Raw genomic sequence first — 25777 nt, forward strand, 5'->3', positions numbered from 1 at the left:
CATGCCCGCGACACACGGCCCCCCAACCCGTGTTGGAAACGTTTGTTGAAACAACAACATGGCTGGACGCCTGTCCTAGAGGCACACCGGCCTGTAGGAACGAGGGGTCGTTCCAAGGGCTGAGGGCGCGGCGACACAGCGCAGTAACCGAGACCCGGTGTGTGCCCGCGTGCCATGCGCGTCTGGGGACCCGATCGTGAAGCCAGTGCTGAAGTGGTCTCATATGGAGCAACCCGAGCGGCGTGACGGCGGCTGCGGATGCCATATGCCCCAGGAGCCTCTGAAAGAACTTCAGTGGGACCACTAGTTTGCTGTCGAGCTCCCTCAGACAGTTCAGCAACAGGCGAGCGCGTTCCTCGGAGAGGTGCGCTACCATGGTGATCGAGTCCAGCTCCATCCCGAGAAAAGAAATCCTCTGCACGGGGGCGAGTTTGCTCTTTTCTCGGTTGACCTGAAGCCCCAGTAGGCGGAGATGCCGAAGCACCTTGTCCCTGTGCATAATCAATTGCTCCCGCGAGTGGGCTAAAATCAGCCAGTCGTCGAGATAACTGAGTATGCGAATGCCCGCGAGCCGAAGGGGCGCTAGGGCACCCTCCGCGAGTTTGGTGAAGACCCGCGGAGACAGAGAGAGCCCGAAGGGGAGGACCTTGTACTGCCACGCTCGACCCTCGAACGCAAACCGCAGAAATTGGCGGTGGCGTGGAAGAATGGAGACATGGAAATACGCGTCCTTCAGGTCTATGGCTGCAAACCAATCCCGAGGACGAACGCATTGGAGAATGCGCCTCTGCGTAAGCATTCTGAACGGCAGCTTGTGCAGACAGCGGTTCAAAACGCGCAGATCTAGGATTGGCCGTGACCCACCGCTCTTTTTGGGTACGATGAAGTATGGGCTGTAAAACCCACTCTCCATCTCGGCTGGAGGAACCGGCTCGATTGCACCCTTCGCCAGGAGGGCAGCAATCTCCTCTCGCAAGACAGGGGCGGACAGGGGGTTGACCCTGGAGAAATACACGCCCGTAAACTTGGGGGGCCGTTTCGCGAACTGAATCGCGTAACCGAGTCTGATTGTGCGTATGAGCCACCGCGAGGGGCTGGCCCGCGCTAACCAGGCAGGCAGAGCCCTCGCTAATGGAGTCATCGCTACAATCGCTGACGTACCAGCGGTGGGGCAGCGCGGAGTGGGTGTGCTGATCCGGGAAGCACGAGGGTCCCGCGGAAGAGCTGGAGGAGAGCGATTCGCTCTGGCTCCGCACCCTGACTCCGGAGAGGGGGCTGGAGGGCTGAGGGAAGGGAGACCGTCCCCCCAGCGCTCGTGAGCCACTGGCGAAGCACGTAGAGTCTGCGAGCCGGAAGGCAGCGCGTCCCGGACTGGCAGAACTCTTGCAGTCACATCCGGGGAAGGGAAAAGTGCTCTTTTACTGATGTTTTGGTGGCACTGAAAAGTACCGTTGTTATCGGGGCCCCGCCCTCCAGCGGGGAAAGAGCAAGTTTCCTCTTCTCCGGATGGCCTGTCTCAGGGACGCTTCGCGGTCCGTTTACCGGACTTAACGGCGCCCTGGGCAGGAGGGGCTGCCTGCTTTCGAGGTGAACGCCGCGCCCGCTTGGCCGGAGGCGCAGGCGGGGGCGGGGTAGCACTCGTTGGCGGGCGCCCTCGGCGAGGAACAGCGGAGGTGGATGGCTCGGCGGGCGGAGCGGGCTTACGGCCACGCCGATAGATGACATTGCCCATCGCATCCGACTGCTCTTTCACCGCCTTGAATTCCTGGGTGAATTCACCGACGGTGTCGCCGAACAGGCCAGCCTGGGATATGGGCGAGTCAAGAAAGCGAACTTTGTCAACGTCGCGCATATCGGCCAGGTTTAGCCAGAGGTGGCGTTCCTGAACCACAAGTGTGGACATCGTCCTCCCCAGCGCACACGCGGCGGACTTAGTAGTCCGAAGAGCATAGTCGGTCGCGGTGCGCAGCTCATGTAATAAGCTTGGGTTGGACCCGCCCTCGTGCAGCTCGGCCAGCGCCTGCGCTTGGTAGCGCTGGTAGGTGGCCATCGCGTGCAAAGCAGAAGCAGCCTGGCCCGCAGCCTTATAAGCTCTGGCTCCGAGGGAGGCAGACAACCTACAGGCTTTGGACGGGAGGCGGGGCAAACCCCGCCACGTAGAGGCGCCGCGCGGACAAAGATTGACCGCGATAGCGCGCTCCACTGACGGGATCGCCTCATACCCCCTGGCAGCTCCGCCGTCAAGGGCGGTGAGGGCGGAGGCACTCGCAGCACGGGCAGAGAAAGGTGCCCTCCAGGACTGCGTGAGCCTACTGTGCACTTCCGGGAAGAAGGGGACGAGAGGCTTCGAAGGCTTCGCCTTCTGGTCCTCTACGTAGCACCCATCTAGTCGGTCCGGCCGCGGAGCTGGGGGATAAACCATCTCCAACCCCACGGCCGAAGCAGCCCGGGAAAGCACGGCTAACATGTCCGCTTCAGGATCCGATTTGACAGCGCTCACCTGCCCGGAGGGGGCGAGCGGGTCCGGATCTTCGTCGGACAGTGAAAGCCCACCCTCCGATGCCGCGGAGGACATCTGATCTCCGGTGTCAGCGAGTGTGAGAGCTACCATCTGGTTAGACGGATCACTCTCACCACCCGAAGCTTGGATGGAGCGCCGTGAGGAGCGAGTGGTCCGCGAGCCCGTGGGCGGCGGATTAGCCCCCGCTGAAACCCTCAGATCTGCCCGACCGCCCGCTGCTTTTTTAGAACAGGAGGCAACTGGGGTGGCTCGCTCTCTTGCGAAAGTTAGCCGCGATCTTAGCTGTGCAACGGTCATGGCATCGCAATGACGACATGAACCGCCCGCGAGCACCGCATTAACATGCTGGACCCCCAAACATGCAATGCAGTGATCGTGTCCATCATCCGGAGACAGGAAACCCCCGCATCCAGAAACGCACAGTCGGAGCGCCATCCTGAAAAGGACGTGCTGCACGACTGTGTTGCTCTTTTAGGAAAGTTGCAACTATACGCACCGCTCTGGAGGACCGGACCCAAAGAACCGCAGGCAAGGGAGTAACCCAGCTCGACCGTCTGCCACCGCGAAGACCCACTCTGGACCGGGAGACACACTCGTTCGCTCTGAAGTGCTGATTAGCAAGAGGAACCCTCATCGACTCACTCAGAAAGGATCTGAAGCGAAAAGGATGGCGTCTGCTGGCTTCAGGTGTGCTTATATGCTGAGATAATTGCAGATGTCGCACACCTGCGCAAGCTTACGCTGCCAATTAATTTCATTCATTGGCCCGTTCAATACTCTCCAGATAAGCGGCTTCTGATCCGAATCCTCCCATTCATGGCACTGAAGTTCCCCAACCGAAGGGGAACGAAGGTTTTAAACACCTCCTCCTGTTAATTTTTATTTAATTATAATAATAATAATATTAACAATAATAATGATAAAAATAATTGGGTGTCACGGTGGCACAGTGGGTAGTTTGACAACCTCACAGCAAGAAGATTGCTGGTTTGTTATATTTTTATTAGCCTGTTGTTTACAGTGACAGTGATGTTTCAAAGCAGCATAACACTGCTAGTTCACCACCTTAAGTTTTGAATAATCAGTGGCAAAATATATCTTTGTAAAACTTGTTTTCATAGTTGAAAAGTTAAATCACAATTCTTGTTGTGCAATGCTAAATTTATTTATGTTGAAAGAGTGCAAATATATACATATTTTTTTTATATATATTGCACTTATACATTCTGTTTATCTTGAAAATACTTAAATAATATGTGCTATAGGTTGTAAAATGGCCCTCTACTGTAAACTGACACTCTGGCTCTGAGAGAAAAGCCAGTTTGTAAAAAAAAAGTCTTGGTTTTGCTTGGTTTATAAATAATCAAACTCATTCAATGGCACAGCATCCTCTTTCACATCATCTCATAAACTTGATCTAATTAGTTAGTGCTGAAATATCGCATCGTATCGTGATATGGGTGTGAATCGTATCGTGTTGCATCGCAATATGTCACAAATGTATCGCGAATATATCGGATCGTATTCTTTGTATCGAGATGCGTATCGGATCGGCATTATAGCTTAGATGCCCAACCCTAGTCCGGTCTATCAAAAACAAAACCAACTTAACCGCGCTCATTTCTGGTGCCCCCCTGGATATACAGCGCCCTTAGCATTTGCCTATATTGCCTATGCCACGGGCCGGCACTGCTAGGAACTAATGTAGTTTTGTTGGATTATAAGTAAAACAAAATGAGTATTGCAATAAATCGTTTTTATTTTTTTCTCCTTAACCTCTTACTGTTCCTATTCCCTATAGAATAAAAAAAATAAGTCAAGCCCTGAGAACTGAACCAACCCGAAAACCGTGTTAAAAAACCGAGGTATGTACTGAACTGTGGGCTAACTGTATTGTTGCATCCCTAGTACATAGTGTGAGTACACGCTGAAAGAGAGACATTTTCATGTTTTATGGGGATTTCTCACAGACATAATGCTGTTTATACTGTACACAGTACATTGACTGTATTCTGTATGCTCCTTCGAACAACCCAAACCCTCACATTCATTTTCCAAATGGGTCTCAAACAAATGTCGCAATGGGGTTAAAAATGACTTTTGTTGCTGTGCATGTGGAGGTGACGATGCCAATGCACTCTTTTCTATACACACTAGGGGCCCTATCATACACCCGGCGCAGTGTGGCGCAAGGCGTGACGCAATAGTCTTTTGGTAGTTTCAGCTTGGCGCAAGAGTGGTTTTGAGGCGTTGCGCTATGCTGTTTAAATAGCAAATGCATTAGCGCTTATTTGTGCACACATAGGCGTTCTGCTCTAAAAAGGAAGGTGTTTTGAGGCGGACCGCTGGCGCGTTGCTATTTTGAGAAACTATAATAGATTTTTTATTAGACAAAAATTAACCCGGTCTAAACTCCGGCGCAGAGTTGCGCCTCGCTTACACACTGCTTAATACACACAAGAGAGCAATAGGCAAATATCTTTACATATGAAAAAAAAATGTAAATATTAAGGATATATGTAGGATATAATAAGAATAGATATAGGATATAAATATAAAGGATTAAAATATTACAAAACATATTATTTTCTAGCCTACATAAATATGAAAAATCACTGCTTTTATGCCTTCTTCATCTCGGGAGGCTTTTTCAGTTTGTTCATTACTATTTGCTTTTGTATAATGTTATTATTATTAGCAGTATTATTTATTATATCCATATTTATATTTGTTTTATTAAAAACAAGCTTAGATTTGCCCACCTGTCAGGTTTTAGACCATATGGGGCACAGCATGTGTTTTAGGATATAACTCAGGTTTTTGCAAGTGGTGCTCGCTGCAGAGCCATTTGAGGAGAGCTGAGCTCCAGCGAGGGGGAGCTTAAGCTTCAGCTCCACCTTTTTTGCACTTCTTCTACGAGTGATGTCACTGGGGGTAGGGTTAGGGGTGGGGTTGGTGTACGCATTAAAACAGCTTACAGGAGGCAGAACGAGAGCCCATGCTCCCCCTCTCGGTTTTTGAGCTCATTTTGTTATTATTGTTCATTTATTGGTTTGCTGGAAATTAGAACTGAATTTAGAAACAGTTTTGAAATGAATATTTGCGCTTAACAAACGCAATTAATTATTTATAGGCTAATTGATGATGTCTGTGCGTAAAGGTTTCCCTATCCAAGAGCGAAAGTGAAAGTAGATCCATTATCTCTCATTCTCACGCAGTAGATGCTCTGTTTAACTGTTTTCTGTTAAAAAACTGTCAACTGTTAACTGTTTGCTTGAGAAATGCTCATTTTTTCCACTTAGACTTACTTTACGTCTTGTAAATAGCGAATGTGCTCTTGGCTCTTGACTCTTAAAGGTAATGGGAGATGAGACTCTGATTGGTTTATTCTCAAAACACACCTATAACTCATTAAGAAAATAAACTCAAAACTTTAAGACCATGCGCCTTGGCGCAAAGCAGATTTCCCGTCCTTAAATGAGCAAAAACGCGTCCTGACACGCCCTGAAAGTGTTTGCGCCCTGCGTTTTGCGCTCTGCGCATGGACCGTCAAAATAGAGCCCTAGGTCTTAATGAATAACCTGATTACATGAAACATAATTTAACTTAACATAAATCCAAATTAGTTTAGCAATTAACACTGTATAAACAATACGGGGCGTCGCGGTGGCTCAGTGGGTAGCACTATCACCTCACAGCAAGAAGGTCGCTGGTTAGAGCCCCAGCTGGGTCAGTTGGTGTTTCTGTGTAGAGTTTGCATGTTCTCTCCGTGTTGGCGTGGGTTTCCTCCAGGTGCACCATTTTCCCCCACAGTCCAAACACGTGGTGTAGGTGAATTAATTAAGCTAAATTGGCCTGAGTGTATGTGTGTGAATGCAAGTGTAGTGGTGTTTCCCAGTGTTGGGTTGCAGCTGGAAGGGCATCCGTTTTGTAAAACATATGCTGGATAGGTTGGTTCATTGCACTGTGGTGACCCCAGATCAATACAGAGAGTAAGCCGAAGATAAAATGACTGAATAAACACTACATAAACATTAATTGTTTATACATTTATTAATTTAGCAGATTTTAATCTAAAGTAAAAACAGTTAAATAAAAAATAAAATAACATAACTTCAATGTGTTCCCTTTAATTGTGTCTATAAATGTGTGACAAACTCCTAAACTCCACTGAAGAGCAAAATACACTGTCATGGAAGTAAGCCAGAGACAAAAATAAATAAATAAATAAATAGCAAAATGTTCAGAAACATTTTTGTTAATGTCCAGATTTGAGAGAAAAACTGGTAACTCTTTACAATAACAGTACATGAATAATGATGTACTGTTTTGTAAACTTATTATGAATTATTGATGAGTTAAGGCGCGCACTAATCATTAACTAACTTTAACTTCAACATGATTCACATGAGTTCATGTGTGAATTAAGGTAGCCGCCATTCACACATGAACTCATGTGAATTACGTTGTAGTTAAAGGCAATTCATAATTAGTGCGTACCTTAACTCATCATTACTTCATAATAAACTAATTTTTAGTTTACATATTAATACATCATAATTGTAAGAATCAGCTCTTTGGTTTAAATCATGTTTAAACTTTGGGGATTCGAATCAAAGATTCGAACATGATTCACATAGAATTATTTAAAGCTTACACTTAACTTAAGTATTTGTCCAGCAAATAGAACGTTTAGGTGTAAAGCAATTCTGTATTATATTATTACGTGGCCAACAATAACAATATAAAAACAGTATCTAATTATTTAATGAGCAAGGTAGCAGTATCTGAAGCTGAGGCATTAACTTATAAAGCACACAACACACCAACACTGATCTTAAAACGAAACAAAAGTTTATTACTACTCTATAACACAAAGTACTAATCTACATAAAACAAACAAATGTCCATACATACACACACGCACAAGCAGTTTGAGGAGAGTTTTGACTGAGTGGATTTAACTTCTAGCCTTTGCTAAGTTCTTAGCATTGTAACCTGAGAGAAACCATAAAAGCAGAGAATTTTGCTATTCTTTACTACTTAAACATAATTCACACCAGTGTCAGCAATGGATAGAAACCTTGTTTGTGCTACTTGCGTTCTGATGTAATTTTTGGTTTCATCGACTGGTCCAAAGGGAAATCCCGGCGAAGCTGATTGGTCAGCGTAGCAACTTCAGTGACGTGATGGAATTCCCTTGTTGGTGAAGAGGGGTTTCCTTAGTCGGTTACTAGGGATACAGATGTTGGACGAGGCGGCGTTCGAAGTCCTTCCTGGGTTCCTGTAGTTATGATGAGTTTCAGAGTTTGGATGTTTTGACCCGATGGCTCGTTGTTGCACAAGCAGATCGGGGGTCGAGCCGGCAGCAAGTGAAGGTCGCGGTCTGCTCCGTGATGTAACGAGGCTTCCGGCGAGGCGATGTAACGGCCACAGCACGAGAAGAGCGACGTCCGGGCAGCGACGGCGGTGACGACTGGCAAAGATGACCGGCAAAAGACGACGATGAAATTCCTTTGTTCAAAGTTTTATAGGCTTTGGTAGAGGCTGGGTCTACACAATGCTTGTCCAATCAGATAAGGTGCGGGGTGGAGTCACACCCCAATTCTGCCCTCTAGGAGGCCGGGTTGACACCTGGTGTGGGTGCTGCTTTGATAGCATAGTGGTTAAAATAAAGTCTTATAACATCAACACTTTTCATAGTATGGTTTCTTCATATAAACCAATGCATTTGAAATGTTCCTAGCTTTCAATCAATACCAAACATGAAATATTACACAAACATTCTGTAGATTTCATTTGTCACTGAGGGCTATTACTCAATAACTATCCATTAACAGTTTTGTTAAACACATGGAACATGTACACACAAAAACCTACAGAAACATAAAGCAAACATACATTACTCAAATAAACACAGTTTTACTGTATGTCCATTAAACTTTGGAAGTGTTTCTGATCGCTTCTGTGTCTGCCTGAGAATGTGTATTCCTTGCAGACGCCAAAGGGCACGCGAACCAAAAGGTACTTCTCAAAAACCGGTTTGGTGGGTTTTTGATTGTAGAGCCTCTTATTGTTTTAGGGTGTAGAGTTAATTAACACGCAACTGTGATGTTGACTGGATAGTCGTCCTGTGGATTGCCTTTTGCTGGGTGCCTGTGGATTGCTTTGAAAATGAAACCAAAGCTCAGACATGTAGGCACCAACCAATCTTTTAAGGATAACATGGTCTGTGGCTTGTTCGGTTCTATAACGATCCGTTGACTCCCCACATAATTCATGTACTGTTATTGTAAAGTGTTACCGAAAAACTGAACATACACAAAGACAGGAACGAGAAACAACAATATACTGATAACTAGCAGTGAACCACTGACTGAATATATACCCAGCAAAACAGGCAGCAGCAGGAGCACACCAAATAAGTCAGCTGCTCTGTGCGTACACTGCCAGAGCTAAAGGCAGACACACCCACCCTCACACACACGACATGACTCACATCATACAGAAAAAATACACAGACCCACAACTGACGGATCTCCCGAGAAGAGTTTTAAATGTTTAAAGCGTGTAATCTGCTTGTAGTTTTGCAGACTTGATCTAAAATTTAGGTATATGCGTGGATGGTTAAGTGTGTGTCATGTACACGTCTTTTTCACAGCAATTCCTGTCTAACCCGCTCTGGAGAAGGACAAAGGGATGGAATGAGGAGGAGGAATATATCGAGTTACTGAAAGTGAGTTGTCAGCTTGTTTTAAATAGGTTGGAGCTCGTTGTCTTTCATTTGGAGATCCGCAAATGCTTAAAAACTGAAACAAATCGTCTGTTTCTGTTCATGCTAAGTTTGATGTAATGTCTGCTGATTTGCTGTAAAACTCATAGTTTCTCTATTTCAGTGCATGCATTGTATGGTTTGTAGGACTTCAAGTTTCATCACATCGTTCATTAAGACTTAAAACTATCAAGACGCTCGATCGAGACTAAAAGGTGGGTTCATGTACTAATGAAACTTACATCTGAACAGTTTGCAGTAAGTGAAACAGTACTAATGTACTAATGAAACTTACATATGTACAGTTTGCAGTAAGTGAAACAGTACTAATGTACTAATGAAACTTACATCTGAACAGTTTGCAGTAAGTGAAACAGTACTAATGTACTAATGAAACTTACATATGTACAGTTTGCAGTAAGTGAAACAGTACTAATGTACTAATGAAACTTACATCTGAACAGTTTGCAGTAAGTGAAACAGTACTAATGTACTAATGAAACTTACATCTGAACAGTTTGCAGTAAGTGAAACTGTGCTAATGTACTAATGAAACTTACATATGTACAGTTTGCAGTAAGTGAAACTGTACTAATGTACTAATGAAACTTACATATGTACAGTTTGCAGTAAGTGAAACTGTACTAATGTACTAATGAAACTTACATATGTACAGTTTGCAGTAAGTGAAACTGTGCTAATGTACTAATGAAACTTACATATGTACAGTTTGCAGTAAGTGAAACAGTACTAATGTACTAATGAAACTTACATCTGTACAGTTTGCAGTAAGTGAAGTTGTACTAAAGTACTAATGAAACTTATATCTGAACAGTTTGCAGTAAGTGAAACTGAAACCAGACTCAATAAATAAACACATTTACTACATTTCAAATTTACATTGTTTTAGTCTGCACTGTAAAATGCTGGGCTCTACACAACCCCTTCATCTCATCTCAACACAAATTAAAGTTAACTTAAAGGTGTTTACAATTTTAAGTTGATTGAATAAAAAAACAATTAAGCTGTCCGTTAAATATCTCAAGAACTGTTTTTCAGCTCATTTAAAATAATTAGCTTGAATAAGCAGCAACAATATATTGATTGTAATGTGTTTGTTGTTTTGATGTGATTTATTATAGTGTGTCGTATCACTGTATCTGCTTAATACTGAACACTGATCGGTTTATAAGATTTTGCCAAAAGCTAAACCCTTACCAATCCTACAAACAAAATTAAACATGACAATTTATGCACAAAATTAATGGAAGTAAAAAAAAAGTATTTGAAGTAGAAAAATGCAGATTATTAGAATTTCATTTGACGCTCACAGTTGCTGATGGCCAATTAATGTTAGAATCTGGTATTGTCTCAGCTATTATTGACACGTCTCCACTGAGCTGTTTGACTGGTCTGCTGAGGCAGAAACCTATCAATAATAGCATTTCTTTTTATCTTAGTATGTCAGAGCATTATTACATTGTGTGTTGATCAATCGGTTTATTGGGCAGCATTCAATTATTAAGAAGGAAAGAATTTACAAAGAAAATATAAATAAATAAATAAATAAATATAGCAGAAAATGTACAGTATTTTCAAAATTAATCTTGACTAACAAACTCTTTATTTAATAATTGATTTTATAATTTTAATTAATTTTTATAATATGAAAGGGAAATATCAAAGCTGTTTGTGGTCATAAACACTGTTCGTTAAGACCATTTATCATTCAATATTACTTTTTTAACATTAATATATATATATATATATATATATAAATATCTTCCATTCATACGCACGCGAATGCGTCAGACCGGAAACGTGGGGTCGTGCATCAAATTTCGCAGGTTGCTGCGGTGCAAAGTTCAAGCTTGGTGAACTCTGACCTGCAAAATTGCATCACTTGACTGCGTAAGAACAATTAAGGATCAAAACACATCCTCTCCGGACAGAAATTTAAAACATGGAGCAATCGCTCGCTTTTTTGAATGTCTAATAAGCTTTTTAATTAAAGTTTAATCCCGCCCCTTTTCGCAGTGCGGCACAACAGAATATCACATGCTCAAACTCTAATGTGACCGCAGCTTTACTATTGTTTTTTTTTCTTTTGGCTTTTCATGCTATACAAATATTGTGATTAACACAATCACTTATAGCAGCCAAAATAAAAACTGCATGATTAAGTTGCGGTCACACTGGACTTTTCTCCCTATAGACTTCCATTCATATGCACACGAATGCATCAGAGCGGAAATGCAAGCTTGTGCCACAAGTTTTGCCGTTCACTATGTTGCAAGTTTTAAGCTTGGTGAACTCTCACCTGCGAAATCGCATCACTTGACTGAGTGAGATTAATCGAGGATCAAAACATGACCTCCTTGGACAGGAATTTAAAATATAGACTAATCACTCACTTTTTAAAATGTCTAATCATTTTGTTTAATCCCATCTCTTTTCACAGCTCTGTACGACAGAAGTTCACAAAAACTAACTCTAGTGTGACTGCGGCAGTAATCGATTTTAAATCGAAATTGCAATTTGAAGAGTTGCAAAAGCTGCGATTATTTCAATTACTATTATGGTGAGGGAGATGAGAGTGAGTAATTAAAACGATCCAATTAACATTATTTAAAAAGCAGACAACTGTCCCAGCAGAATCAACAAGCCCCTATTTCACTGCGATGGAGACGAAATAGTGTAAACTCCAAAAAAAAACTGTAAACTCCATCTCTACTCCTCTCTCTCTCACTATGTGTGTGTGTGTGTGGACCTTTGAACTGCTTGTCTCTTGGCTTTTACAGCGATACTTGTGGACACACACACACACACACAAGCGTGTAACTCTGCAACACATTTTTCTCCACTGCATATATCATGGCTCAGCTGTGATAACCGCACATTATTATGCCAATATACTATAACAGCGGCCGTTTATCTGTATCTGTGACACTCATCTGTAAATAATACCAAAGCAATGCTGACCGTTGGAGCCAATCACAGACCTTTCTGTTGAGTGCGGGAACACAATGACATCTAATGTGTTTAAAAGCTTGCTTGACAATGCTAAGAAAGCAAGTGGGATAACATTTATTATATCATATTAATATTGTATACTACTAACCCAAAAAACACACCTACTTTACAGACAAGTACACCAATAAGTGTACAAATTGAGCGCATCGGTGGTTCAGTCAGGCAACAATGTGAGAGTTCAGGTGTGGGAAAACTGAGGGCTCAAATGCATGAATAAAGATGGGTTTATTATTATTAAAAATAAAAGAAAAAGAAAACAAAAACTACCCTGAAGGGGAAAACATTAACTAAACAAACTTAAACGGGCTGGCAGAAAAGGACAGGAGAAAGCAAGACCAGGGGCCTCATGTATCAACGCTGCGTACGCACAAAAACTTTGCGTTCGCCAGGTTTCACGCTCAGAATCGCTCACGTTTGGATTTACTAACAATGAACTGAACGTGGGAATGTGCGCAGGTTCACGGCAGCTTTCTGGCAGGCGTACGCACATTTTTTGTGCGTGTCTGTTTTATTTCCATTGGCGACTCCTAGAGGCAGTTGTGTTAAATTCTTCTCTACAAAGTGTCTGAGCCTTGCAATGGCAGCTGTATGAGACGGGTTAATCTAGCAGGTATATAAGGTTCCCCTTCGGTTGGGGAACTTCAGTGCCATGAATGGGAGGATTCGGATCAGAAGCCGCTTATCTGGAGAGTATTGAACGGGCCAATGAATGAAATTAATTGGCAGCGTAAGCTTGCGCAGGTGTGCGACATCTGCAATTATCTCAGCATATAAGCACACCTGAAGCCAGCAGACGCCATCCTTTTCGCTTCAGATCCTTTCTGAGTGAGTCGATGAGGGTTCCTCTTGCTGATCAGCACTTCAGAGCGAACGAGTGTGTCTCCCGGTCCAGAGTGGGTCTTCGCGGTGGCAGACGGTCGAGCTGGGTTACTCCCTTGCCTGCGGTTCTTTGGGTCCGGTCCTCCAGAGCGGTGCGTATAGTTGCAACTTTCCTAAAAGAGCAACACAGTCGTGCAGCACGTCCTTTTCAGGATGGCGCTCCGACTGTGCGTTTCTGGATGCGGGGGTTTCCTGTCTCCGGATGATGGACACGATCACTGCATTGCATGTTTGGGGGTCCAGCATGTTAATGCGGTGCTCGCGGGCGGTTCATGTCGTCATTGCGATGCCATGACCGTTGCACAGCTAAGATCGCGGCTAACTTTCGCAAGAGAGCGAGCCACCCCAGTTGCCTCCTGCTCTAAAAAAGCAGCGGGCGCTCGGGCAGATCTGAGGGTTTCAGCGGGAGCTAATCCGCCGCCCACGGGCTCGCGGACCTCTCGCTCCTCACGGCGCTCCATCCAAGCTTCGGGTGGTGAGAGTGATCCGTCTAACCAGATGGTAGCTCTCACACTCGCTGACACCGGAGATCAGATGTCCTCCGCGGCATCGGAGGGTGGGCTTTCACTGTCCGACGAAGATCCGGACCCGCTCGCCCCCTCCGGGCAGGTGAGCGCTGTCAAATCGGATCCTGAAGCGGACATGTTAGCCGTGCTTTCCCGGGCTGCTTCGGCCGTGGGGTTGGAGATGGTTTATCCCCCAGCTCCGCGGCCGGACCGACTAGATGGGTGCTACGTAGAGGACCAGAAGGCGAAGCCTTCGAAGCCTCTCGTCCCCTTCTTCCCGGAAGTGCACAGTAGGCTCACGCAGTCCTGGAGGGCACCTTTCTCTGCCCGTGCTGCGAGTGCCTCCGCCCTCACCGCCCTTGACGGCGGAGCTGCCAGGGGGTATGAGGCGATCCCGTCAGTGGAGCGCGCTATCGCGGTCAATCTTTGTCCGCGCGGCGCCTCTACGTGGCGGGGTTTGCCCCGCCTCCCGTCCAAAGCCTGTAGGTTGTCTGCCTCCCTCGGAGCCAGAGCTTATAAGGCTGCGGGCCAGGCTGCTTCTGCTTTGCATGCGATGGCCACCTACCAGCGCTACCAAGCGCAGGCGCTGGCCGAGCTGCACGAGGGCGGGTCCAACCCAAGCTTATTACATGAGCTGCGCACCGCGACCGACTATGCTCTTCGGACTACTAAGTCCGCCGCGTGTGCGCTGGGGAGGACGATGTCCACACTTGTGGTTCAGGAACGCCACCTCTGGCTAAACCTGGCCGATATGCGCGACGTTGACAAAGTTCGCTTTCTTGACTCGCCCATATCCCAGGCTGGCCTGTTCGGCGACACCGTCGGTGAATTCACCCAGGAATTCAAGGCGGTGAAAGAGCAGTCGGATGCGATGGGCAATGTCATCTATCGGCGTGGCCGTAAGCCCGCTCCGCCCGCCGAGCCATCCACCTCCGCTGTTCCTCGCCGAGGGCGCCCGCCAACGAGTGCTGCCCCGCCCCCGCCTGCGCCTCCGGCCAAGCGGGCGCGGCGTTCACCTCGAAAGCAGGCAGCCCCTCCTGCCCAGGGCGCCGTTAAGTCCGGTAAACGGACCGCGAAGCGTCCCTGAGACAGGCCATCCGGAGAAGAGGAAACTTGCTCTTTCCCCGCTGGAGGGCGGGGCCCCGATAACAACGGTACTTTTCAGTGCCACCAAAACATCAGTAAAAGAGCACTTTTTCCCTTCCCCGGATGTGACTGCACGAGTTCTGCCAGTCCGGGACGCGCTGCCTTCCGGCTCGCAGACTCTACGTGCTTCGCCAGTGGCTCACGAGCGCTGGGGGGACGGTCTCCCTTTCCTCAGCCCTCCAGCCCCCTCTCCGGAGTCAGGGTGCGGAGCCAGAGCGAATCGCTCTCCTCCAGCTCTTCCGCGGGACCCTCGTGCTTCCCGGATCAGCACACCCACTCCGCGCTGCCCCACCGCTGGTACGTCAGCGATTGTAGCGATGACTCCATTAGCGAGGGCTCTGCCTGCCTGGTTAGCGCGGGCCAGCCCCTCGCGGTGGCTCATACGCACAATCAGACTCGGTTACGCGATTCAGTTCGCGAAACGGCCCCCCAAGTTTACGGGCGTGTATTTCTCCAGGGTCAACCCCCTGTCCGCCCCTGTCTTGCGAGAGGAGATTGCTGCCCTCCTGGCGAAGGGTGCAATCGAGCCGGTTCCTCCAGCCGAGATGGAGAGTGGGTTTTACAGCCCATACTTCATCGTACCCAAAAAGAGCGGTGGGTCACGGCCAATCCTAGATCTGCGCGTTTTGAACCGCTGTCTGCACAAGCTGCCGTTCAGAATGCTCACGCAGAGGCGCATTCTCCAATGCGTTCGTCCTCGGGATTGGTTTGCAGCCATAGACCTGAAGGACGCGTATTTCCATGTCTCCATTCTTCCACGCCACCGCCAATTTCTGCGGTTTGCGTTCGAGGGTCGAGCGTGGCAGTACAAGGTCCTCCCCTTCGGGCTCTCTCTGTCTCCGCGGGTCTTCACCAAACTCGCGGAGGGTGCCCTAGCGCCCCTTCGGCTCGCGGGCATTCGCATACTCAATTATCTCGACGACTGGCTGATTTTAGCCCACTCGCGGGAGCAATTGATTATGCACAGGGACAAGGTGCTTCGGCATCTCCGCCTACTGGGGCTTCAGGTCAACCGAGAAAAGAGCAAACTCGCCCCCGTGCAGAGGATTTCTTTTCTCGGGATGGAGCTGGACTCGATCACCATGGTAGCGCACCTCTCCGAGGAACGCGCTCGCCTGTTGCTGAACTGTCTGAGGGAGCTCGACAGCAAACTAGTGGTCCCACTGAAGTTCTTTCAGAGGCTCCTGGGGCATATGGCATCCGCAGCCGCCGTCACGCCGCTCGGGTTGCTCCATATGAGACCACTTCAGCACTGGCTTCACGATCGGGTCCCCAGACGCGCATGGCACGCGGGCACACACCGGGTCTCGGTTACTGCGCTGTGTCGCCGCGCCCTCAGCCCTTGGAACGACCCCTCGTTCCTACAGGCCGGTGTGCCTCTAGGACAGGCGTCCAGCCATGTTGTTGTTTCAACAGACGCTTCCAACACGGGTTGGGGGGCCGTGTGTCGCGGGCATGCGGCTGCGGGCCTTTGGAAGGGTGCCCAGCTGCATTGGCATATCAATCGCCTAGAGCTGTTGGCAGTGTTCCTCGCTCTCCACCGCTTTTTACCGGTGCTGGAGCGGCAACACGTGCTGGTCAGGACGGACAGTATGGCGGCGGCGGCGTATATCAACCGCATGGGGGGTATGCGCTCTCGCCGCATGTCTCAGCTCGCCCGCCGTCTGCTCCTCTGGAGTCACCCGCGGCTGAAATCGCTGCGCGCCATTCACGTCCCAGGCACGCTCAATCGTGCAGCCGATGCGCTCTCACGACAGCTGTTACGCCCTGGAGAATGGAGACTCCACCCCGAGTCTGTTCAGCTGATATGGGCGCGATTCGGGGAGGCCCAGATCGATCTGTTTGCTTCCCCCGAGAACGCTCACTGCCAGTTGTTTTTTTCCCTGACCGAGGGCTCTCTCGGCACGGATGCACTGGCCCACAGCTGGCCTCGGGGCATGCGCAAGTATGCGTTTCCCCCAGTGAGCCTGCTCGCGCAGTTTCTGTGCAAGGTCAGGGAGGACGAGGAACAGGTTCTGCTAGTTGCGCCCCTTTGGCCCAACCGGACCTGGATATCAGAGCTCTCACTCCTCGCGACGGCCCTCCCCTGGCGGATCCCTTTGAGAGAGGACCTACTCTCTCAGGGACAGGGCACCATCTGGCACCCTCGCCCCGATCTTTGGAACCTCCACGTGTGGTCCCTAGACGCGAGGAAGACTTAGGTAACCTACCGACTGCGGTGGTTAATACCATCACTCAGGCTAGAGCCCCCTCCACGAGGCGCGCCTACGCCCTGAAGTGGAGTCTATTCACTGAATGGTGCGTCTCTCGCAGAGAAGACCCCCGAAATTGCCAGATTAGTGTTGTGCTCTCTTTCCTTCAAGAGAAGTTGGACAGCAGGCTGTCGCCCTCCACTCTCAAGGTTTACGTGGCCGCCATCTCCGCTTATCATAGCGCGGTAGCTGGCGGCACCGTGGGAAAGCATAACCTGGTCATCCAGTTCCTTAGGGGTGCTAGGCGAATTAATCCATCTCGCCCCCCTCTCATGCCCTCTTGGGATCTCGCCCTCGTTCTCACGAGTCTGCGATCCGATCCCGTTGAGCCACTCGAATCAGTATCTCTAAGATTTCTGTCCCTGAAGACAGCTCTGCTGGTTGCGTTGGCCTCCATCAAGAGGGTCGGGGACCTGGAGGCATTTTCGGTCAGTGACTCGTGCCTGGAATTCGGGCCGGATTACTCTCACGTCATCCTGAGACCCCGCCCCGGTTATGTGCCCAAGGTTCCTACCACCCCCTTTAGAGATCAGGTAGTGAACCTGCAAGCGCTGCCCCCGGAGGAGGCAGACCCAGCCCTTTCTTTAATTTGTCCAGTTCGCGCTCTGCGCATTTATGTGGACCGTACTCAGAATTTTAGATCATCTGAGCAGCTCTTTGTCTGTTATGGCGGTCGGCAGCAGGGAAGTGTCGTATCAAAACAAAGATTATCCCACTGGATTGTGGATGCCATTTCACTCGCTTATTCGAGTCGAGGTCAGCCGTGTCCCCCGGGAGTTCGTGCACACTCCACTCGGAGCGTTGCATCCTCTCGAGCGCGCGCACGCGGCGCCTCTCTAACAGACATCTGTAGAGCTGCGGGCTGGGCGACACCCAACACATTTGCAAGGTTTTACAATCTGCGAGTGCAGCCGGTTTCCTCAAGGGTATTAGGTAACCCTTTGGTGATTGAGGAGACAACTCGGTAGGGTGTTGAAACACGCTTGCGGCGCCATTCTCCCTAACACGGAGGTACGTGCGCCTTTTTTATCTGTCAGTAAAGTTCCCCGTCAGGTGAGCCCTGCAGATTCCTCCGTGGCCCCCAGCACTGACTCAGCGGAGGAGTCACTTGCTGGCCCACTACGTTGTAGGTCTGCCCGCTGGTCAGCCCGCGTTTTGGGTATAGGTGCCTGCTATGCGTGATCCCCACTAGGCGATCCCATATGCTTATTCCGCCACGGTTAAGTCCCCCCCCTGGGTGGACCCGTGTCTTCCCTCTCCGCTAACCACTCTTTTGCTATGCGTACTCCCCCTTTTTAGGGCTAGTCCATAGGTAAATTCTGCCATCTATCCCCCCCTTGGGTAACGGATGGCCTCCGCAGCGTCCTCCCTATCGGGATTGCACGCTTCCCAACGTACTGTCGTATTCCTAGAATTATCTAGATGCTCACGACTTCCCAAAAAATATATCTAAATCCGTAAAACTTCTGTTGAAGTAGGATAAATTAGGGCCAGGGACACGTTGGAGGACCGCGCCCCCCATGATGTGGGTGCGTCACGCTTGCTTGACTATCTCCTCATCGGGGGTGTTGGTAAGGTGCAGTCATTATGGCGCTTTCCATATTCTCCCATTCATGGCACTGAAGTTCCCCAACCGAAGGGGAACGTTCGAGGTTACAGAAGTAACCCTTCGTTCCCCGAGGAGGGGAACGGAAGTGCCATATTCCGTCGCCATAATGACTGTCCCTTAGCTGTTTGAAAGTCTCTTCAGCTTAAAAGGATGGCGTCTGCTGGCTTCAGGTGTGCTTATATGCTGAGATAATTGCAGATGTCGCACACCTGCGCAAGCTTACGCTGCCAATTAATTTCATTCATTGGCCCGTTCAATACTCTCCAGATAAGCGGCTTCTGATCCGAATCCTCCCATTCATGGCACTTCCGTTCCCCTCCTCGGGGAACGAAGGGTTACTTCTGTAACCTCGAACGTTTCCATACCATACAGTTGACCAGCTAAACATTAAAGCGCAATTTGCAGCGGTCGCCTGTTTTCCCAATGTAATCTGAGCTATCTACTGCACGCACATTGCTATATAGACACTATCTGAAGATGAATTTGCATGCGTGAATCAGAAACATTTCCATTCAATAAATGTGCAAATAAAATATGATGCACAAACTTATTAATGATTCCTACTTGTCTTTCTCGTGATAAATAGTGGGCAAAATCTGATATGTAGCGGGGAAAAAAAGAAGAAAGAATTCATCAGACGCTGGATTTGAGCCGAGTTTATGCTAGAACGTGTCAATACATGATCACATGCTTCTTATGAGGTGCGCCACTGAGACTGCTAAGAGTACTGCAACACTTTACAGATATAAACCACACTATTTCTTTTTTAAATGCACTCAGTGCGATGTTCAGACCCAACTGTGTTAACCGTACCAGCTAAACTCTCCCGCTCTATTTTTTTCTTTTGTTGTTAATTCCGGAGAACAAACTTGCAAATAACACCGCTTTTCTCCGGTCTACCTCCGAAAGCAGCACCTCCAATTCACATTCTGTTCAAAGTTTCTCTTTTTGTTTGATTTTGCCATTGCTTTTTCGTTGGGTTTTTCCATTAGCATAGTCATTAGCATATTCATACGGGGGAGGAGGCAGGGAGGGGTTTTGCGCTCGTGCATGTTGCGCTCAGTTTCACGTTCATTCGGATGTACAAAAGAATATGCGTGAGATTCGGTGTACGCAGTGTTTCATACATCTGAATTTTTTTCTGCGTACGCACATTTACAGCTTTGTGCGTACGCAATGTTTTAGTAAGATTTCCACGCAAGTCTTCGTACATGAGGCCCCTGATCATCAGGACAGGATAACGATGAACTGGCACATTACAACAGATATGAGGAAGCTATAAACAAGAACAAATCAAGAGACAAACTGGTGAACAGAACAAACTAATAATGGGAAAACAAGATGGATGAAACAAGACAATAGACAGGAGAAAGAGGCAAACACAAAACCATGAACATGCCCACGTGCTACACACAATGGTGACATACTGTATTTAATGGATGAGTTAAAATGTCCTCCTATAAATTATATAATTCATTTCTTAAGTTACATTATTAAATATTCAAGTTAAACAAATAATTAATTTCTCTAATATATCCAGCCAGGTTTTAGTGAACTTGCAAGATGGTCAAAAACACTTCTGCATCTTCCTCTCTTTTTAAACTCATAAACAATCAGTTCAGGAGATCAGCCACTTTAACGAGTACCGAGTCATAATATGAAATTTATTTATTGGCCATATTAGTATTTTTCTTAGTTGGATGACAACATAATTGTTTTAAATAAATATCACTGATAAATTCTAAATACATTAGGAAAATGCACCAGAAGTCAGTGGTTACAGGTTTCAAACATTGTTCAAAATAAATATTTTCTTAAGTGTTTAACAGAATTTAAAAAAAAATGGTTTGGAACAAGCCCAGGGCAAGTAAATGATAGCAGAACTTTAATTTTTTTGCACTTTCTGCATTAAAAAACATCAAATCATCACAAATTTTGTTTACATTAAGTAAATAATCATTGTTCATGTACATCAGTTCAGGTTAATTTAACAATTGTCACAGATTGCAATAATGTATGTTGTGTGAAATATAAAAACAGATAATATATCCATTAGTGTTTTTTTTCTTAATCACAGCAACAAGTTCATCATTCAATTTCCATCTGAGCAAAAGCAAAAGAGTCTCCAGCAGCAATGGAGTAAGTTGATGTTCATATGCATTTACTCTCTGTATATGTACTTTTTTTATTAACAAAGTGACAAAACATTGTTATTATTTGTTGATCATATCATTTTACCACAACATTCAGGTTCCAGTTCACTAAATAAATCAACATGAACTAAACTAGATAAAATGACTTTCAAATGTTTTTTACTGCATTTAATCATCTTAGTTGCTAATTTCAACCTTTACTATTATGCAATCAAAATTTGAGTTCACTTGTTTTCTTTGTATCCCCACTCCCATATCTATTTATTCATATATATATATATATATATATATTTTTTACTTCTAAATTGGCATTTATCTACTTATTAGTAAATTACTTTCATATATTTGTTATCATTTTTTATGATCCACTTTTGTAGTCGATATGGACTACTACCCATGTCACAATTTCTTTAAAGTAGATTTTAAATGATTGCATTTTTAAAAGCACATCCTGGTAATTGTGAATAAACATGCCACAAAAATTCAGTCGAATCAGATTAACTCATTTCAACTTACATTAAACTCACTTAAACCATCTCAAGATGTATTTAGTTTCATAAAGTATGTTTAACTAAGTAACAAATATATTTATACACTATTAATTATTTTTAATGTTATTATTATTACTTTTACACTATTGTTATTATTTGTTTTCTTCTAGATCTGAATTTATTCATCTCAAGGAGAAATTTCTTTCTCTTTATAATCGTGATTTTGCTGAACTGGAGCGGTCCACAAAGAAACTGCGCAGAATCATGAGTACGTTTGAAGAAGACTTCAGAAGTGCTACTGAAGGCCTTAGACTTGAAGCAATGGCATTAATAGCTGTAGGAGCCACTGTGATTGCTGGAATTGCTTTAGCTCCATTTACTCTGGGGGCATCTGTTGCTCTCTCAGTAGCAGCACTAGCTGTGGCTGCAGCTGGTGCAGTCAGAGGTGCAGTGTTCAATGTGAAAAAAATACTGCAGCAAAAAAATATAAGAAAAAATATGGATGCAGAATTGAAGAAATTTGAGCTAACCATAACTCCAATAACTGATGTGCTAGAGAACCTTAATCATTGTACTGTGGAAATATCGAGGAAGTTTGCTAAATCAGAGAATGACTTTGGCTTATTGGGTAAATTGTGTTTCTCTGGCATTGAAGTAGTTCGCATTGCACCGGCAAGGGACATTAGTAAAGTGGCTGCGAAAGTGTCGAAGACTGTGCGACTGACTACAGCTCTTACAGGAATTTTTGAAGGGACTGGACTTCTATTTGACCTCCTTACATTTCTTGAATATGACAAGGCATTCGATGACATGAACAGACCTACCTTTATTCGTGGCCTAATAGATGAGACTGAAATGAAGTCAAAAGCTGGAGAATTCATTGTTAAAATGAGGAGAGTCATTACTGATTTAGAAACCATCATTGAAGAAATCAGAAAGACAAAAGAGAAACTGTCAAAACTAAAAATCCATCGACTGCAAATTTCTTGGCCGATTCTGATAATACTGCTACTGCTGCTGCAGTTGTTACAAATAATAATATAATGATAAAAAATAAATCATGATTAAAAAGAAACAGGAGTTTCCTCCAAATTGGATTAACATGTGATTTTCCATTGAATTATCTCATTTCACAAATGTCCAAAGATAAACATATTTGCTTATCATATTTTATTATATTCTAAATTTCTGTCTGGTTCTCGAATCTGATTGGCTGATAGCCATGCTATATTCCCCTAATAACAGCACTTGTAGAGCCTCCTCACCCTTGTGTATTACTCCGCCCACATGGAGTCACAGCAAATCAATAAACTCACTAGAGCAGGGGTCACCAACCCTGTTCCTGGAGAGCTACCTTCCTGCACATTTCAGTTGCAACCCTGATCAAACACACCTGTTTGTAATTATCAAGTGCTGCTTTAGGTACTATTAATTGTTTCAGGTGTGTTTGATCAGGGTTGGGACTGAATTCTGCAAGAAGGTACAGATGTTATTACTTCAATGTGTTCCTTTTGCCGCCATTCATACCGTGGCGACGGCGGTAATTGGTGCACTAGCAGCTTTTGACCGCTGGGTGGCACTTTAACCACAGATATTCAGCTTTGCCTTTTCACAATACTAAACAGATGGTTCTGTATGAGTACCTTATGTGAGGTGATGTGTTCAATTAAATTATCATTTTGATTTAGTTTTCTTAGTAATAAACATGATCTTACACTTTACTGTATGTTTTAGAAAAGATACATGGTGAGAATAGTATAGCCCTAGGCTGCAAAAAGCAAATATAAGAATTAAGTTCTTTAGCCTTTATTCAATTCAATTCAGCTTTATTTGTATTGCGCTTTTACAATGTAGATTGTGTCAAAGCAGCTTCACATAAAAGTTCAGTTCAGTTTAGCTCAGTTCAGTGTGGTTTAAATCATTACTGAGAGTCCAAACACTGAAGAGCAAATTCATCAATGCGTATCTCTATAGATCCTGAACCATGCAAGCCAGTGGCGACAGCGGAGAGGGGAAAAAAAACTTCACTGATAGGAATGTGAAGAAAAAAAAAGTGCCCTTTAGTACCCTATTAAATTGTGTTGGGGTGAAAATAATGTTTCGATTTCTTTGACCATCATGGCGATGTTATTAAAATCTTAATGTGCGCATATGAAAAACAGCAAAATAATATTAAGAATATCGTGCCGGTGGAGCACATCACCTGATTGTGAACTTGTGATCACCTGAACTTACTTTATCAGTAGGCTATTTATTATTTATTACAGGCTATGTTACAAATATTTGACCAACTGCCACCTAATGTAAACACTCTCATGTTTGAATAAAGTAATTAAATAAATGGGCATATCTGCACGCAAAGTGAGCCGCATAATATTTATCGACTGTTTATTTTCACACACAAGTAGAAAAAGAAATAAATTTGCTTGTTTTAAAAAAGCATTCAAGAGTTCACAGTTAGCTGATGATTGATAATAAAGCTAGTTTGGCGTGCTGTCCCGGGAGAGAGCCCTGAGCTTAAAAGATCCTCGAGCCCTGGGCTCCCTCCCGTTGCAAGGCGAGAGGGGAGTTTGAGCTCAGGTAGATCTCGATGACTCCCCAAAGAAGCCTTTTGCGCATGAGACAGCAGCCGCGTATCGAAGAAAACCCCCCAAGAGGCATAAGACAATGCTATATCCGGCTGCTGGATATAACTTTGTGGAAGGAGATAGAGGAGAGATGCTCTTGCTAGAGCAGAGTTTTGAAAGCGACTTCGGGGGAGTCTAGGCAGTGGCGTAGGAGGGGCTGGGAGTGACTCCTGGGGGAGTCGAGATTCTGGGGGGCTCTTGCGGGAGAATGGGGGGGGTGAAGACTTTAGCAAGAGGTGGCCGTGGCATGATTCCTGCGGGAATCGAAGCTCGTTTTAGTCACTCCTGCGGGAGTTAGAGCTGGGGAATGATGGCCTATGGAAAAGAGAGAGAAAGTAGCAGAGGAACTCAATGCTAGAAGAAAGATAGTATTGCGACTGAACTGGTCGCTAAAGAGAAAAGAAGCGGAGGAACTCGTGCTGAAAAGATAAGCAGGGGTGGGAGGGGGAGAGATGGGAAACGGAAAAGGGGATCAGAAAAAGGGGGGACGGAGAGCGGAATTACTCAACGCTGAAAGTAGAAAAAGAAGAGGCTATTAAATGCCGGAAGGGAGATAGAAAGAGGGGCTGAAGATCTTGAGGCCGGAAAAGGTAAAGGGGGGAGGGGGGGAACTAGTGGGCGGAGGGGGCACTGAGACCCCTGCGGGGGTCGAAGCTCGGGGCGATCCCTGTGGGGATCAGAGCCGTGGGGAAGGGGGGGGGGGCAGGGTCTAGCAAGAGATGGGAGGAAGGAGGGGGCGGTAAGGGCTCTTGCTACCGAGTGGCTGCTAAGGGTTGGGCTGGGTATGGGCTTGGCAGGACCCCTGCGGGGGTAGAGGTTGAGAGTAACTCCAGAGAGTTGGAGCAGAGGATGGTAGGGAATGAGGGGGAAGCGGAGTATAGCTCGAGAGAGGAGAATATGAAAGGTAGCTAAGAGGCTACTCAGAGGGAAAATAGGAGGAAATGGCAGAGTCGTGCTCGTGCCCTTGAGCTCCGGTGGTTGGGTGTCAGCTGGAGAAGATCAGATTGAGATGGTAGTGGTTGAGGCGGATGTATGATTTGAAGGCTTTGAAAGACCAGCATCGGGGGATCTGAATCTGTCGTTGGGAGAACCCATGGTGGGCTGCTGTGGTAGCTGCCCCAGTTCTGAATGAGTTGCTGGAGAATGGTTCTGGGGGGAATCCTGAGGCGGAGTACTTCTTTTAGGTGTTTTTGAAACCAAAAAACGTGTTACTGGACGGTTAGCGTCATCAGTAAAGAGGGGGGCGAGAAAGTTGGGCTCTTGGGTTCTCCTAAATGTAAAGGCTAAAAAGGGGTTGGAAAACGCAATGAGTCAAAATGTAAATGTAGTGCCCCCTCCGGATCTGGTCTGTTTTGCTTTGCTTGACAAAGAATGAAAGAGTTTCTTTGTTCGTCAAAGTCAGATCAGATATGGTGGGATGGATGGAGGGGTTAAAGTTGGATGTTATGGTTAGTTCAGAACATCTTAGGAGGCCAAAAAGCCAGGGTGTACATAGCGTTGAGGGTGCGGGCTGTGTGTGTGGAAAGGTATCAGTAGCGTAGTGTGATAAAGCCGGTGGCTTTGGGCAATATCATTTCTGGATATTGTGGGACTGGTGTTGGATGGGAATCGGCCTCTGGAGCCAGTCGCCAAAATTTCTGGAAAAAGAAAAGAGACAGAGTCAGCCATTGAATTTTTTTTTTTTTTTTTGAGATACATGATACATGACCTGATACATGTTCAGCAACTATACAAAACTGTTTATTGGCTGTAGTCCAAGTTTAGCGCCTTAATGGCATGAGAACGCCC

At 46.1% G+C, this 25777-nt stretch overlaps 1 long non-coding RNA gene across 3 annotated transcripts; it reads left to right on the plus strand.

Moving 5' to 3' along the window:
* Positions 1-9020: 9020 nt before the first annotated feature.
* On the plus strand, positions 9021-20857 carry LOC147842921 (uncharacterized). Of its 3 annotated transcripts, none has more exons than XR_015495258.1 (3): positions 9021-9257; positions 9418-9508; positions 20796-20857. It is a non-coding gene; the product is annotated as an uncharacterized LOC147842921 (long non-coding RNA). The 3 variants fall into 3 exon arrangements; XR_015495259.1 differs by having other exon boundaries at positions 9441-9508; XR_015495260.1 differs by lacking the exon at positions 20796-20857 and adding an exon at positions 10129-10834 and having other exon boundaries at positions 9418-9756.
* Positions 20858-25777: the final 4920 nt, after the last annotated feature.

Source organism: Danio rerio, chromosome 7, assembly GCF_052040795.2.
Source record: "Danio rerio strain M-AB ecotype USA chromosome 7, GRCz13ab, whole genome shotgun sequence".
NCBI lineage: Eukaryota > Metazoa > Chordata > Actinopteri > Cypriniformes > Danionidae > Danio > Danio rerio.